Source organism: Micrasema longulum, unplaced genomic scaffold (assembly GCF_059751315.1).
Source record: "Micrasema longulum isolate JH-2025_06_02 unplaced genomic scaffold, ASM5975131v1 h1tg000076l, whole genome shotgun sequence".
NCBI classification, from domain to species: domain Eukaryota; kingdom Metazoa; phylum Arthropoda; class Insecta; order Trichoptera; family Brachycentridae; genus Micrasema; species Micrasema longulum.
In genome coordinates, this window is record NW_028277283.1 from 476,302 (window position 1) to 490,735 (window position 14,434).

General features: G+C 33.6%; 1 protein-coding gene, 1 long non-coding RNA gene and 1 pseudogene across 2 annotated transcripts in view; 1 reads left to right on the plus strand and 2 right to left on the minus strand.

Moving 5' to 3' along the window:
- Positions 1–14,434, minus strand: part of LOC148284914 (uncharacterized) — a 49,339-nt gene that overhangs the window by 14,858 nt on the left and 20,047 nt on the right. The gene's annotated exons all lie outside the window — the stretch shown is intronic.
- LOC148284916 (putative 18S rRNA (guanine-N(7))-methyltransferase pseudogene) lies at positions 10,605–11,164 on the minus strand (annotated as a pseudogene).
- Positions 12,673–14,434, plus strand: part of LOC148284917 (very long chain fatty acid elongase 4-like) — a 31,426-nt gene continuing 29,664 nt past the window's right edge. Inside the window, exon 1 of the mRNA XM_088232735.1 lies at positions 12,673–12,803. The gene's annotated coding sequence lies outside the window, so the exon portion shown is untranslated. The remainder of the gene's footprint in view (positions 12,804–14,434) is intronic.

The following is a 14,434-nucleotide window of genomic DNA, read 5'->3' on the forward strand; positions in this document are numbered from 1 at the left end:
TTTTGGTGGCCATTTTCAACGAGTTGTGAATAACTCAATATTAGAAAATGGAAATCAAGTTGGAGTAGAGTGGGGTTCGAACCTCGGATCTCTGATCAGTGAGTCCGCAACACTACCCACGGGACTACAACCCAATTAAATGTCGATTTATTCATGTAACAAAAATGATCAACATACGCTGCGATTTGTGTACCAATGCAGTGTCCTATGCACCATTAGGTGCGTAAAGGGAATGATGATGTAAATATTTCTTGCATTAAAAAAAAAGCTTTTTATATCCGCTTTATTCATCCATGATACCAAAATAAATTTATTTACAATAAAATCTAAATAATCTTGCAATTTGAAGGTTAGACGAAGGTCTACATGCTAAATTCTTCGGGCATGTGTATGGCATAGTTATATTATTAGTGACCGACTGAAACTAGATTTTCAGCCAAAACTGAAATAACAGTGTACTCATTTTTTGGGCGACACCAAAACCGAAACTTCAGTCAATCATCCCTTATCTGTATGTAACTACATAAGTACCACCCGTTTTAAAAGATTTTTTAATATACATAAGTGTGCACAGTTTAGTTCAGTTCAGTGCCGAAAATCGGCGTTTGTTATTAGCATAGTTTTGTTATATTCTCTATGCAAAACAATAAAGAAGGTAAAAAAATATACAAATAAGCAAACATAGTAAGCACTGTCTATTCTCACTAGGTATAGTAAATACCTGTTCTGATGTAGAAAGCATTAATTTTTTATTTTTAATATAAAATACATCATATTTTTCATTAGAGATGTATAAAGAAAATACTAATTTTGTATTAACAAACAAATATATAAAAATACGATAATCTTTAAAAAATTGTGAAACTAAAAAAAAATTGTTTGATGATTTAACGACTTTTGTGGTGGTGAACTGCGGTTTTAATACCAACTGCAGTGGTGTAATGATCAGTAATAGAGGTGCGAAGCACACCAGATACAGTGGGGTCAATTGTTTTAGCAAAAATGTGGTAAAAAAAGTTTCTGCCTAATATTCTTCTCAAGCACTTATTCTCAAAACTCAGAAGTTTGGTGTTTTAAGCTTTGGTTAGGTGCCAGGATTCACACCCATATAAGAGTACTGGCATTATTATGGAGTTGAATAATAGGCATTCCGTTTTGACCGAGTATAGACTAGATTTCAAGACTACACGCATCATGTTAAACGTTGCTCCAGTAATTCCTAGGCGGGTTGCCAGCTCTTTGTGCATGCTTCCATCCTCAGTTATGTAAACTCCCAAGTATTTAAAGCTGTCAACTTTCTCAATCCTCTGTACATTATTATAGAGAGGCAGATCAGGGTCAGGACAGGATTTGTTGAACATAATCTGAGTCTTTTTTGTATTAATATTAAGACCCAGACGAGTTGAGTTTTCCTGCAGTGTGTCAACAATTTCCTAAAAATCACCAACAGACTTTTCAAAAAGAACTGTATGTCATCTGCATACTGCAAATCGCACAACTTTAGGGGGAGTTCACTTCTATAAATCGATCAGGTGGTATTGATTCCAATTAGTTACCTCGTTATTACCTATGCTACAAAGACTTATTTCGTGAAGCCTAGAAACTCATGCCCCGCCCCTGGTAAGCAACTGATTTGTAGTTTTTACCAATGACCTTTGAAATTCAGCTTTACTGAATAAACGAATTTGCCAAATGACAAAATAGTATTGGCAGATACCAACCGTACTTCTAAATATTACGAACATAACTTTGGAAAGCGAGCAACAATTTTTTCTAAGATCCGCGATAGTTTTATTTAATTGAAAATTAACCTTCAAATTACAGTTAATAATATGAGCTCCCTATTTCGGTGATTATTTTGTAAATTAAATAAGAATAATCTGATTTTATATAAATATTTAAATAATTAAAATACAAGGGTAACCTGGCATTTCGCACCTGAGGACGCAATACTCCTTGGTGGTGCCCACATACAAAGAAAATTGCTCGTTCACGAATGAGTTTTCCCGGTAATCTGGCACCGTTAGCATGTTCGGAAAGAAGATAATCCATCATCATTATACATATCCTGTCCACATCCAGTGTGCATAGGGCACTGCATTGGTACTTCAATTGTATCTAGATCATTTTTGTTACATGGAAGGAAAGGACTACCGCTAAGGTGCCAGTTCAGGAACAATAAAGGATTGCAGTGTAGAACCACCTTTAAAATCGATATTTCAAGTCGACCCTGCCAGGAATCGAACCAAGGATCTCAAACATATCACGGAAACGCGCTAACCACTACACTACGAGTCGGACTTATCTCTATTTGTTTTTTTTTTAGGTTTTTTTACATGAGAATAGCCACTAAGTCTAATAAATACACTCGCCCTGGATTCTGGTTTAATTTCACTCTCAGAACTGTGTTCTTCATTCGACTAAACAAGCATTTATTATATTATATATCAACCATTATCATTGCGCGTACAATTTAATGAATTATATCCACGCAAAAAGCCTACTCTGAGAGTCGATTACCTAATTCAAGTGCACACACATGGCGTTATGTGAGGAGAAAGTAAGAGGCAGACCAGAACATTGAATTATAATATTTATGTACATATTTCATAACCAAAACGTTCGTTAAATTTCATGAATTTATTTCTACCCAATAATAATTGTAATATAATTTATTTAGTGTTTATTACACTGAATAATTAACGCCGGTTGCGATATAACCGCGAACCTTCACGCTAGTTTTTACCCGTGAAATATTGCGCATAATATTGTTTTCCTACCTGCTCATATTGAAAATGTGTACATATTACATATCTTTATACCGAATAGGTATAATATTATCGTATTGTTTTTTTTAGGCCCAGAAGTCTTGAACAGAATCAAAACGAAATAGAATACCATGAATATGATTACAAAAAACAAGGAGTAATAATAATGATTTAATATACAAATAAAAAAATAAGTAAACAAAAACATTAAATGTAAGTAATCAAAATGCATTTCATATGTTAAATTGCTCTGCACCATTTAGTAATTTTATTGGAATAAAATTATTATTAAGTAATTCGTATAATATTCATTTGCACCACAACACACAACAGTCAACACAACACAAAAAGCCAGCATTAGTCATAAGTACAAACTGTACTTATAGACATTAGACGCATCGCACCATGAGAACTTTAGTGTATTAAGTTTTAAATAAAACACAGTTTAGAGATATGCCCATTTGAAGTTGAAATCTTTATTATGAAATCGATTTTAATATTTTTATTTTAGAAAATTTAGCATTAATTAGGGGTTTGGGTTATCTCTATCAAGTAAACTAATGCATAATATTTATCACTTTAATAGTGTATTATGTTCCAATAATATAGTAAAGCACTAAATCTTGGCACCCATATTTATAATACTTGATATACTATTTAGCGGTATTTTTTAAAAAATTTTGAATTGCTTTGGTTAGTGAAATAATAAATCGAGTAAAAAAATCTGATCATAGCTGTATCATCATCATCATAAGCTCTACAGCCCTGAGTGGGCCTTGGCTGAATCCGGGAGTCTCCTCCACTCTTGCCGGTCTGCTGTCCATCCTCTCCAGTTCCTCACTTCCAAAGCTGTCGTATCTGCACTGATGCGGTACATCCACCGCATTTTGGGTCTTCCTGGTCTTCGTCGTCCTTGTGGGAGAGAGAGAGTTAGGCGTTTTATGGGGTTTTCGTCGTTCATTCTAATCATATGGCCAGCCCACCTCAAGCACCCCACCTTGATGGAGTTGATTACATCGGGGACTCCGTAGATTTCATATAGCTCCCTATTGTAACGACGACGCCAATGGTTGTTTTTTCTCACTGGGCCACAGATAACTCTGTAGATTCTTCTTTCGAAAGCTGCAATGGTTCCCTCAATATTCTTTGTTATAACCCAGGTTTCGGTGGCATATATCAGGATTGGTTTGATCGGAGTTTTGTACAATTATCTTAGTATTTTTTTGTATTAGTTTGAATCGTAATTGCGCATAGAAGCAACGGTAGGCAGCCATTATTCTCCTCCTGATTCCTCCCTGTGTATTGTTGTCACTGGCGAATGTGGAACCCAGCTATGAAAAAATTTGTATACTTATCTAAAAAATAACTTTGTTTGACTTAATACATTAAAGTACTTATGGTGCGACATAATTAGTGTCATTGTAATTTATTTTTGTTTATGGTCAATCATTTTTTTTTTTTCTTCTGGGAATTGAAATATTTTCAGCTTCAAATACGTGAGTATTAAAGATACGTTGTTCTTACTATTTTTTTAAAATAGAACACGGGAGAATTGAATTTAAAATGCGACACTATTGACTTATTTTTTAGTTTTAGCGCGTGAAATATGTTCTTGTGTGAATTCATAATAATGGAACAAGCGATTAGATACACGGTAAAGAAATAAATGTGTTAGATATAAGATGAATCTATTAAAAAGTTAGTGTGTATATATTTTGATTAACTTGATATTATTGTATACCCAATTAAGCGTCAATCATATATTAGACATAATGCATGTTTTAGCACCAAAGGAAATGAATTTCACCTCCGTCTAACGACACACGTTTCACGGTAATGCAACATCAGTCATCAGCATTATGATGGCCTCGATAATTTCCCTACACGGCTGTTTGTCGTAGACTCAATATTCAATACGCATGGAATATGGAGGATAATAGTTCGTATTTGCTTCACTGATTGCTGATTACCGTCTCCCGTATTTCTTATATTGAATGTCAGAAAATATCTAAAGATTTTCGAATCGCAATTCGGATTGCGCTGAATTATCTGTCAAACAACACTAAACACATTCATCATAAGCGGAAAATGGGTGTGGAGTGCGACTCGGAGGCGTCAAACTTATTTGCTTTAATGTTTACCACAATTATTATATTAGTGAGTTACTTTCTAAAGTATTGCACATTATTTCACAAACTTGATACACCGTAGAATTTTATGCATTCACAAATAATAAATATTACGGTGATCACGTTTTCTAATTATACTAATTATGTGTATTTATAAAATACGGATTTAAAATGTATTATGGTAAACATATTGAAATGAATGCGTGTAGGATGCAATTCAAAATATTATTCACATTCAAATAAAATAGACTTTTTATTGTCCACAGTAAAAATAATGCCCAGAAAGTGTGCTTCAAAATATTCCAAAATGAGGATGCGTAAATATAAAAGTATTTTCTCTTTTCTTGTGATTGTATATGTTTATTCCACTATCTATAATTATACTGTATGTATGTTCAGTATAATTATATTTACAATGTCTATACATGTGTACATACGAATATGGAACATCATCATGTTAATGTGTCAAGTAAATTATAAACAGTCGTCCAATAAATAGGCAACCCGAATAATTATTGGATGACGGTTATTCATGTACTTGATTATTAAGTTATCTAATTATTAGAGTTGCCTATTTATGGAGGGATTTTTTTCGTATCTTAATTCCGAAAACAATTTATACAAAGAATTTTATATTTAGTCAGAAAGTTTCGTATCTTTGAAACGTTGAAATCCAAGCGCAGTTGCACCAGGAGGTGGACACTCAAAGAAAAAAACTAAATAATAAAGCTGACCCAAGAATGGGAGGTATCGTAGGATGTTGCAATTTCCTTAGGCGGACCGAACGATCAATCGGGATACGTAAAGAAGTTCGGCATAAGTTGCCAACTAGTGACCTCCATCAAGTGAAGGAAAATTTAAAAGACATGACAAAAAAATAATAATATGGAAAATAAAGCTAAGGCTATGGTAGAGAAATAAATCCTGGCTCCGCGGGGAAGAGAAAAGCCTATAGCATGAGACCGTTTAAGATTTGTAGCCCTTAATACTTATTATTAACAAAAAAATGTGTATTACAAAGAGAACCCATTGAATTTTGTTTTTCTTAATACTGATTATTTAAAAAGTTGTGTGTTATAAAGAGAACCTCTTGAATTTTGTAGCCCTTAATACTTATTATATAAAAAAATATGTACTACAAAGAGACTTCATTGAATTTTGTAGCCTTTAATACTTATTATTTTTTTTAAATGTGTTCTACAAAGAGAACCTATTGAGTTTTGTAGCCCTTAATTCTGATTATTTAAAAAGTTGTGTATTATAAAAGAGATCCTTTTGAATTTTGTAGCCCTTAGTACTTATTATTTAAAAAAATCTGTTTTACAAAGAGAACCTATTGAAAGAAAATTAAAATAATGCAATATTTACACGACCGGGGTTCGGTAGTTCAGTTCCTTTGAAAAAAAAATATTTTATGTTTTCAAAATACACGTTTTTGTAATTAAAAAAAAACTAATTATTGAAGCTAATTATGATACAATAATTTTATCTTCAACTTATTTGGGATCGAGATAATAGTGGCGAAACTTTTGTTCAGATTGTTTCATTCATTACAAGAAACGCGTTAATTGGATTAATTTACGAAATAACAAGCGATGGTCATGATCATTTAATGCTAATAATTCACGAAGAAACACGGGCATTAACGTATTGCAAATTCAAAACGAGTGGAACATTCAATAGCCCACTAAAGTATGTCACAAGATGAATGAAAGCAAAAAGAAGCGGTAAAGGTAGTGAACATAATAATAATATAATCATCATAAATTTATGATTAACTCTCCCCGATCATGAAATGAGAGAATAACGATTCTTTTCCTCAAATTAGACAACGCTTTTCCTCGGACATCCCACATTGCGAGCTACCATATCACTTATAAGTTAAGGAAATATGAAATCTGCAACAATACCATTAGGTCGCCACCCGACTTTAGTTACTAGTTATAGTTGCTAGTAAAGTTCCTAGTGCATAGATAAATAAATAAATTCAAATTAGTAAACTAAATAATGTTTTTATTTTAAAATATGATGAATAATACATAAAAATAGGAATTTATTATTATTACTAAATAGGCTTTAATAACATTACCATGTATATAAAAATTTATCAAGAACATATTTTTTTTTAAATATTTGAAATATTTCGAAGTTTTCCATTTCTTTTATTATTACAGTTTCAAACGCTTTAAGTTTTGAAAAACTGTTTTTTCCTCAATGGTCTAGTTTAGTTTGTATGGAATTGTTAGTTAAATTTTATTATATTTGTTATGTTGTTTTACACCTTTATTATTTAATTAATGAAACTTGCAACATTCTATTTTAATTTTTGTTTTACTGTGAGAGACAGCCGACATGCATTATTTCTACATTTTTTTAGTATAATCCTCGCTTTATTCTGTAAAATTTTAATGTTTTTGATTTCCGCATTTTAAAATACACTTTAAAAAAATCGAGGAACAGTAATTTATATGTGGGTTATTATTATTATTATGGATAACTTATAAAGCGCCATTTTCATAACAAAATACCCAAGGACGCTTTACATAGTGATTCTTTTAAATTTGTAATTTAATTAAAATAATTTATTTTGTTGTCACATGCTACGGCTTTATTCAAATGATTTAGAGAACAAGTGGGTTTTAAGCTTTCTCCGAAACATCACTTTTCACAGCCTCGCACCTCTGATGGGAGAGCATTCCATGCCATAGGGCCTGCGACCGCAAATGCGCGTTCACTAAATTTAGTGCGCTGTTTGCGTAGAGGTATAATAACTTTTCCTCTCGCCGTAGACGTAGCTGATCTAAGCGAACAGAGTTTGTATTCGACCCTCTGTGGAAAACGTAGCCAGTGTAGTTCCCGAAGTAGTGGAGTGATATGACTGAACTTAGAGATTCCGAAAATAAGTCTCGCTGCGGCATTTATTAATTGACGGGCGGCATCAACCGGCAAATTTTTGCGTATGCATTTAATTTGTCTTCGCTGGTAGAAGCATGAACTTATCGTTCTACTAATTTGAGCGTCAAGAGATAGGTCAGAATTGAGTGAAACTCCCAGTAGTTTAACGGTGGGTAAAGCGGTACTCCCTACATTGGGTAGAGCCGTATCCTGGATCAAATTCTGTCGTCTGGCTGAAGCCACCCACAGTTGTTCAGTTTTTGATGGGTTTAATGTTAGTCTGTTTTCAGCCATCCAGTTTCCTATTTTCTTGATGCATCCATCAATTAAATTGACAAGCACACTTCTCTCGCCTGGTTCGCAATAAAAATAAATCTGCGTATCATCTGCATAGCAGTGAGACCTCATGTCCAGAAGAGCCATCAACACCAGATTACCAGAGTCTACCGCCGTTATAATGTCAGATAGTACTCTTATCACTCCCGTCTCCGTGGAATGAAAACGTCGGTATGCCGATTGCCTTACCGAAAATAAAGAATTCTGCTTGATATAGTTAACGAGCCTATGAGAAACTATTTTTTCTAGTATTTTTGATACTATGAGAAGTTTTGAAATAGGGCGAAAACTGGAAAGATCTTCCACATCAAGTTATGAGTTTTTTTTAAAAGTGGAGTTACATTTGCTTTCTTTATGGCTCTCGGAACAATGCTGCGCTCCATGGATGTATTAAATAAATCTTTTAAAAATGGAGCTAATACGTTAATGCATTTTTTCAAAAGCCATGTTGGCATCGGATCTAATATACATTGTTTGTTGGGTAATGCCGCAACAACCCTTTTAACCTCATTTATAGATGTTGGTTCAAATTTACTGAATTTTTGAAGGGCATTAGCTAAAATTACAGGTTTTTTCGCTGAACTACACGCCAGTCTGATTTTTTCGACTTTATTTGTAAAAAAGTCGGCAAAATCAGTGACAGTAGCGCCTGTGTTAGATGTCTCTGCTACACAGTCACCACGAACAGATTGAAGGCTTTATTCATTTCAAATTACATTTGGATACATATTCACAAATATATTATGGCTTTTTAGCTCCTGCCGTATTAAGCCATAATTACTTACAACAAAATATAAAGTAAATTAAAATAATTACATATAATACAATATTAAAAATAACATGTAAATTAAAAATAACAATAAAAAATATAGTATTAAAAACGTTATAATCTAATAAAATTAAAATCTTACATAGGAAGTAACAAACAAACCAGTATACAAAACAATAATATCATCTCAGAGTAATAATGCGCCAAGCTATAGAGGAGCCCAAACGTAAGAAAACCATTCTATGACTATTGGGTATTAAGTTAGCTACGGTTCGCAGCAAAACAATGGGCCGTACTCAGATCGAGAATTGCTAAATGGATATTAATTTGCATTGTAAATACTTTTAAATGTGTACCTGTGTAATTAATATTGCCGGGTTATTCCAATTTATTTTTCTATAATTCGCCTATATTTATATTGTAAAACTGAAAATTAATGTGTGTGCTTATTTTTTTATGTATTTATTCATTTGATTCACAATATACTTACGTTACATTTATTGAGACATAAATCCTAACTCCATGGAACCAAAGTCATGTGTTGAGTTTGTTTGTTTGTCTGTCACATCTCCGAAACGGCGAGTCGTAGCGTAGTCGTGGACACGTCATTTTAGATGCGATTTTAAGGTTAACATCGAGTAAAATTTGAATCGACCTCTACTCGATAAAAACTCAAACTTTATATGGATGCCTAGTGCGGCCCCGACATATTGCCCGTAATTATCTATCATGATCAACAGTAAACATACTTTATTCACAAATTTATCCCCTAAATTGAGAAAAAATAGTATCTGAAGTAAATATATTGATATAAAACATAATACACGTGTCAGGACAATAAATGCCAAAAATCAATATAAATCATGGGAAAATATTCGAAACCAATTACCTGGGAAAACTGACTCCTTTAACACCTTTGACGCTCTTACTGCTGCAACCAAACATACTGCAATTCACATACAGTCAATTTTTATTTTTGATAACGTAAATATCCAAGTTATTTACAAACAAAGCCAAGCACAGTGACAAAAGTATCCAATAGAACCGTTATGCATATGTTGTCAAACAAAACAAAATGGACACCTATTTGTTGTCAACCAACATCGCTTACGTTCTATGAAACATAGTGATAGGGCTTCTCTATAGGTTGACGCATTATGACTCTGAGAATATCATTTAAATTAATAGAATAAAATACAAAAACATAATTGTTATAATAATATAAATATAATATTGTTTTATGTACAAGAATACTTTTGTTTCTATCTACTATATTTCTCAATATTGTTATAAATGTTTTTTTGTTGCGTATTAGAAATGTGATTTAAAATGTAATTTTCAATATAAGTCAGCCGTTTCCAATCTTCGTGCTACTACGTCTCCCTATCTTTTATTATTTCAATAGATACAATATTTTCACGTTTTAATTTTTTTTAAATTGACAGGAATTAAATGTCAGTAAAGAAAATGTATTTAAAAAATATATATATTCGTTCATTGAATAAGGAAGTTCAGTGCTATGGGAAATCGATATAAAAACGTTTTCTCACATGCGGTAAAAATGAGAGCATTTAATTCTACGACGAAATTCTCGAAAATGTATGAAAAAAATAAAAAAACTACTTTGAATAACACCACAAGCTCTTTCGAATCAACCTATGATAGTGTTGTGATAGATTAACGGTTTCCGGGAAGCCAACTCACTAATCAGCAGAACTTACCAGCAAGCATTTGTGACGTTACGGGCGGAGTAATTTCAAAACTACAAAACCCGAAAAAATCGTAGCGCTGATAATACTATACATATATTTAATTGGCTTAATTTAACAGTTTATTAATAAATATATTTTTTTATAACACTATACCTTTTCATTGGCATGGCTTCTCCAGTCATTAGGACCAGGAAGTACTTCTTGGCTTTAGTGGAGTTTAGTGGATAGTCCACCAGCATTCCTTTGTAGAACCCCACCTTCATGGCTTGCGATGTCATGAGCTCCATCTGCTCAGAGTTCTCGGGATAGAACTGGAACACGGCTTTCGCTGATCAACTCAGGGCTGCATAGAGTGTGCTGAAGAATTTGTAGAGCCTCTGTACCGGGTTATGGTGAGTCTTGTCTGCGTTGCACAGCCACTGGAGGGCGCTCACGGCCCAGTCGAATGAGCCGGCGCGAAAGGGCATCCCTTCTCCCATGTCCGCAAGCACGACGTCACTCTCATCGCATCTCTCGCTCCAGAGCTACGTTTAACATGGCGCTCGAGATGGCCATGCCCGTCCGGACTGCCCAATCCTAGACACGGAGAGAGACATGATGGACTTTAGTCTGACTAATGTGCCGAGACCTGTTTGGTGTACCGAGCTAGTGGCAAAAAGGAGCAACTTGAGGGCATTTTCTGCGTTTGTGGAGAGGTGGGTTCAAAGGTGGGACTTGTTGGGGGCCTCCCAATCTCAACCGAGATAATCCCCTTGCCTACGGCACCTGTAGATAACAGATAAACGGGATGAATGGATCCATGCTGGTCGAAGGGCGGAACTTATGTCTGTGCCGTTTTTGTCCAGATCTAAGGGAAGGGGGGGGTAATTAATCCTTTACTAAACAGGAGTCACCGGACGTGTCTGGGGCCTGAGGTTTTTGATTGCGGGTGCCCCTGTCAATGGATATCTTTTGCTGAACACTAAATATACGTCTCCTTTATTGCTTTGATGAAGTAAAATTCTCCAATAATTAAGATAAATTCATTACAGATTGATTAGGTATGAGTCGTGGCAAAAATTGGTTTGCAACCGGTAGTCTTTGGGTAAGTCTGCTGCTTTTGGGTGCGCCGCCGGTGACCGGCCTTGAGTGTTACCTGGGGGCGTTCTGGTGTTCCAGAGAGTAGATTCTAACGTTTCCTATCACTGTCGACATAACTGGGTGATAAATTTATTTTATTTATACTTCCCCTTGTCCTACCTTCTAGACGATGAGGGGGGGGGGGTTTATAGCGACAGTGAAAGGGACATTAAAAGTTGTGAATGTAAATATTTGTTCTTGCTTTTCCTTACTGAATTTGGTTAGTAGAGGAAGAAATATAATCAATTCGTAGTGAAAAAAAAAATTGCTTGTTTGTATTAGTGAATCCGAAGAAAGACATTTAATCTTAAAACGGATTCGAGATGTTGTGGATGTTTTCAATGTTCTTCCTCATTTTTACGTTACCTTTCGATATAAAGTTTATTTTTAAAAATTGGCGCCTCCCTGGTAATAGTCTGCACCTCCCAGGTTGGAAACCGCTGATCTGAGATATTTTATTTCATCCACGGAATTCAAAGCTTCATCACATTATACATTATGTACTTATTACATAATATTTTTTTCAATCATCTATATTGTATTTTGCAGACACTACTAAAATATTATTTTTTATTGTCAAAATACGCAGAAAAGTTGTCAATTTAAAAAGATTTGACGTAAATTAACATTTTGAATATAAATTATCCTTCTTGGTGCATTAAAATCGCCCATAATTTATACAATACTGATTTGAAAACGGAGGGCAATAAAGATTTGGCGGAGTTGTGGTTTTTATATGAAAATAACGATCAAGCTGTTTTTTAGTATAAATATTCCATAAAAAAATACACAGTAATGCAATAAATACACCACTTTAGCGACTAATGGGTTGGCGGTGCACACCTTATTCTACATCTCCTCAGTATACACGGTGTGGCTGCGTCTCCCACCCCTCACTTTCTCGACAATTGTCTTGCTGAAAACACGAAGCTTCCACCACAAGCACTGCCAGTCAGAGTCCCACCACGAGCGCACCTTTCAATCAAACTGACGTTTTATTATTTTGGACTTAACATTTTTTCGTGAAGTGATTTTACAAGTTGGCTTGTTATAGTGGACAGGAATAGCTAAAAAAGTGAGTAATTTATATTTAATAATTAAAATGGTAACAAAATCGGATATATTTTCTGTCGATAAAATACAATACAAAATTAAAATACATTTTTCAAATCGATTTCTACAACCCTGTATGTCTTATTTATGAAAACTCTAGGTTATCGTAACTAGTATTTGTTTGCCCGCAGCCAGGGGTTATATATTATAATACCACATTTTAGCTCTAGTTTTGTTAAGAAATATTTATTAAAACATTACATTCCAAATTTTATTCTGTATTTTTTTCGTAACACATCTCTAGGTCGATAAAAACAGGAATTTTACAAAAAAGCTTTCATTAATCTAAGTTTACTTAGCTTTCAGTGTGATAAAAATATTTGAAAAGTTTAGTTTTTTTAACACATTTAAATTTAGTTCTAGTTGTATAAACTAATTACGAATATCATCAAAAATTAACAGTAGGAATAGAAAATTAAGAAATTTAAAACTAGTATTATTTGTACTGTGGGATTTTTACGAATTATTTTGTGGAACAATACTACAGGTCAGTTAAGTAATGGTAAAAATTGTAAATCTGAACATTCACTTTCTAGATGTAAACTTTCTCACGCTTATGCATTTAGACTAACTTATTAAAAACGTGTTTCTAATTAATCAACTATGGCAATTAATACGCCCTATGGCGCGTTATGTTATGTTGAGAGAGCTTTTTGCAACCGAGAAATTTCGGAAAAAAGTTTGAAGAATTCCTTAATTGTATGAATATTACATTAAATAAAAAAATCTTCTTGTGAGATACTGTAGTATTTGAAAATTGAATTTGATTTTACAAAGCTTTATACCTAAATCTGCAATAATAAGGAAATACACAATACCTCGTTCGTATTTATATTTTGAAATTAGTTACAATAGATCGGGTTATCTTTCTTTATCATCAAACTTGAATGAACACGTTTGCATATTATACAAGTAATACTGTACTAACGTTAGTTAGAAACATATTGCTATTATGCTATTCACAAACACTTTCTACAAAAGATAAATAATTACCACCAGTAATTTTAATTAATGAGGCAGATAGAAAGAACTGAGTTTACGTAATCATTTTGACATGGTAATAAAGAAACGAAATAACATGTGATTTCAATTAATGAACATTTATAATTTCTTTTGAATTAAAATGAGCCTTTTAAACAAATACCTACGACATTTAAAATGTCTGGATATGGAATTAAAGTATCCACTGTTTTATGTGAGAAATTTATTTGAAACTGCAGGTTGTCGGATATTTCTCTTTTATTTAACCTCTGATATATTTTTGGACACTAGCAATATGCCGCATAGCCATTTTTTTATCTTTTAAATTTATTGCAACAGAGAGGGAAAACGTTTTTGAGAAGGGAATATGGAAGTCTAGGCATTTACAGGGCTTATGACCGGTCATTGGCTGGTTTAAGTGGCCACTTTACACACTGTGTAACATTCACCATTCTGCCTATGTTTGAACATCCACATTTCCTCAACTCTTCCATCTGTTGACTTTTGTGAAGTAAAAAAGCTGAAACCTTTATCACGTGGGTGAGATTCATCCGGCTGAACCAAATCACCTACTAGGCAACGCCTGAAAACAATTTTTCAATTTTTATACTT